The sequence below is a fragment of the Triticum aestivum genome, chromosome 2A (assembly GCF_018294505.1).
Source record: "Triticum aestivum cultivar Chinese Spring chromosome 2A, IWGSC CS RefSeq v2.1, whole genome shotgun sequence".
Taxonomy (NCBI): domain Eukaryota; kingdom Viridiplantae; phylum Streptophyta; class Magnoliopsida; order Poales; family Poaceae; genus Triticum; species Triticum aestivum.
The window spans coordinates 489,948,479-489,951,755 of NC_057797.1; positions in this window are offsets into that span (position 1 = coordinate 489,948,479).

Below are 3,277 nucleotides of genomic sequence, written 5' to 3' on the forward strand. Positions count from 1 at the left end.
CGACCGCTTCGCCCCGCCGCCTCTCCAACCCCACCGCCGCAGCGTCGCCGTCTCGCCGGCCGGCCAAGGCCCGGCGAGCTCTCCTTCCTCTGGCAAGCCCTCGTCGCCGGCGAGCTTCGGACCCCGCCGCTGCTACAGTGATTTTCGCCGGATCTAGATCCAGCTACAGTAAACCCTAATTCCGCCGAGTACATCATTTCATTCCATTGCATCATTTTCATTTGAGTTCATTTAGATATGTGTGGTGACTTGAGATAATTGCTGTTAGAAGAGGGCTACTTGAGATAATTGTCAGATCTGCTGCTCCATTTAGATATTTGTCATTTTTGCCATGATTATTGTGTGCATGATATGCCCCTGAGCTCTACATATGTTTTGTTAAGGGTTTTGTCATCTTTCCAGAGGTGAAACCCATGTATTTTTGTGATGTGTGTGGTGACTAGCACAAGCTTGCCAAGTGAGGCACTTGGCAATTCTGATTTCAGGGACTTAGCAATTCCACTAAGTCCTTGAGCTGTTTATCTCAGGTTGCCATATGTTCATGTTGTTTCCTAGTGATCCGTGCCTCTTTTGAGGATGATCAGTAAGGATGTTTTATTAATCTTGTAGCGCTCTATCCATCCATGTCTTTGTTTGCAATTATGGAGCACCCTAGCTTGAGTCAATCGAGCTCTACTTTTGCTACTTTGTGAATCTGGGCAGATTGTCTACTTGTTAGCGATTTTGCCGATGATGTTGTAGTTGATCCGTGCATGCGATGCTATTGTTCTTGCCTTGTCTAGCTTGCTTTTTGTGTATTCTTGATAGATGTATGCTTAGATTATCATGACTTGCTCCGTAATGAGTGCATCGAGCTCGTAAACATGCCTACTTGAGTTATGTTTCAGCATCTGCCAGTTTTTCACTAAGTCTGAAAACTGATTATGTTTTTTCTATGTTCACATGCTTGCAATTGTATTTTCTGATCCCTTTTGGCTCAAGGTCACTAAGGGACTTTTGTTAAGATCTTTGAGTAGCTCCATGCCATGTTTTAGCTTGCCATGTTCAGGTCCTGTAGCATGTAGTTTTGTTACTCCGAAGAGTGCTATCTGATCTGAAATTCCAGACAAGTGTTAATTTCACTAAGTCTGACATCTGTTTACCATATGCATTTTTGCATGCTTGTTTGAACCTGTTAATGGATGAATTGGCCATAGCTCAGTGCTAGACTTTTGTTAAGCATCTTGTATGCATCCCTGCCATGTATTTTTATGCCTTGTTTGGGTGCTGTAGCATGTTCATCTCGTTGCATTTAGATGGCTACTTGCTGTAAATCGCAGACCGGTGTCATATTTGAATCGCTTGCCATTTCCAAACCGTAACTCCGATTCCGGCGTTCTTTATATCGTTTTCAAGCGATTTCATCTCATATTTCCAGTGGCATACTTGGATTCCCAAGTTGAGGCCAGGTTCATGCATCCCTTGTCAAATCTTGCATATGCATCCCGCATCGCATCCCGCATAGCATACCATCTTTGCATCATGTTGTTTGAGTTGCACGTGGTTGATTTGTGTCCTTGTTGCTTGTTGTCTTGTTTGGGTAGAGCCAGGAGACGAGTTCGCTAATGAGGAGCCCGTTGAGCTTGCTTTCGAGGATCCAGTCAACTCTGACAACTGTGCAGGCAAGATGATCATACCCTCGAAATCACTACTATCTTTGCTATGCTAGATCGCTCGCTCTTTTGCTATGCCAATGCTACGATGCCTACCACTTGCTTTAAAGCCTGCCAAATTGCCATGTCAAAACCTCTAACCCACCATGTCCTAGCAAACCGTTGATTGGCTATGTTACCGCTTTGCTCAACCCCTCTTATAGCGTTGCTAGTTGCAGGTGAAGATTGGAGGCCGTTCCTTGTTGGAACATCTATTTACTTGTTGGGATATCATTATATTATCTTGTTATCTTAATGCATCTATATACTTGGTAAAGGTTGGAAGGCTCGGCCTCTCGCCTAGTGTTTTGTTCCACTCTTGCCGCCCTAGTTTCCGTCATATCGGTGTTATGTTCCCGGATTTTTGCGTTCCTTACGCGGTTGGGTTATAACGGGAACCCCTTGATAGTTCGCCTTGATTAAAGATTTTCCAGCAATGCCCAACCTTGGTTTTACCATTTGCCACCTAGCCTCTTTTCCCTTGGGTTTCCGGAGCCTGAGGGTCATCTTATTTTAACCCCCCCCCCCCCGGGGCCAGTGCTCCTCTGAGTGTTGGTCCGACCGAGTAGACTACGGGGCCACCTCGGGGCAACTTGAGGGTTGGTTTTACTCGTAGGATGTCTCATCTGAGTGTGCCCTGAGAATGAGATATGTGCAGATCCTATCGGGATTTGTTGGCACATTCGGGCGGTGTTGCTGGTCTTGTTAACCTGTCGAAGTGTCTTGAAGAACCGAGATACCGAGTCTGATCGGAACATCTTGGGAGGAGGTTTATTCCTTCGTTGATCGTGAGAGCTTGTCATGGGCTAAGTTGGGACTCCCCTGCAGGGATTTGAACTTTCGAAAGCCATGCCCACGGTTATGGGCAGATGGGAATTTGTTAATGTACGGTTGTAGATAACTTGAACCTTAACTTATCTAAAATGAATCAACTGAGTGTGTTACCGTGATGGCCTCTTCTCGGCGGAGTCCAAGAAGTGGACACGGTGTTGGAGTAATGCTTGCGCAGGTTATCCTCTAGTTTCTCGCTCGCACTTTGCCTCCTCTTCTCGCTCTCTTTTGTGAATAAGTTAGCCACCATATTTTGCTAGTCGCTTGCTGCAGCTCCACATATATTTGTACCTTGCCTTACCTATAAGCTTAAATAGTCTTGATCGTGAGGGTGCGAGATTGCTGAGTCCCTGTGGCTCACAGATTACTATTACACCAGATGCAGGGCCTGATGATTCCGCTCCAGGTGACGCGCTTCAGCTCAAGTGGGAGTTCGACGAAGACTCTCAACGTTACTATGTTTCCTTTCCTGATGATCAGTAGTGGTGCCCAGTTGGGGATGATCAGGACCGTGTCGCATGTTGGGTTATCTTTTATTTTGGCGTCGTAGTCGGGCCATGAGTGTTTGGATGATGTAATGTTATTTATGTACTTGATTGACGTGGCGAGTGTAAGCCAACTATGTTATCTCCCCTTTTATTATCTATATTACATGGGATGTTGTGAAGATTGCCTAACTTGCGACATATGCCTTCAATGCGATTATGCCTCTAAGTCGTGCCTCGACACGTGGGAGATATAGTCGCATCGAGGGT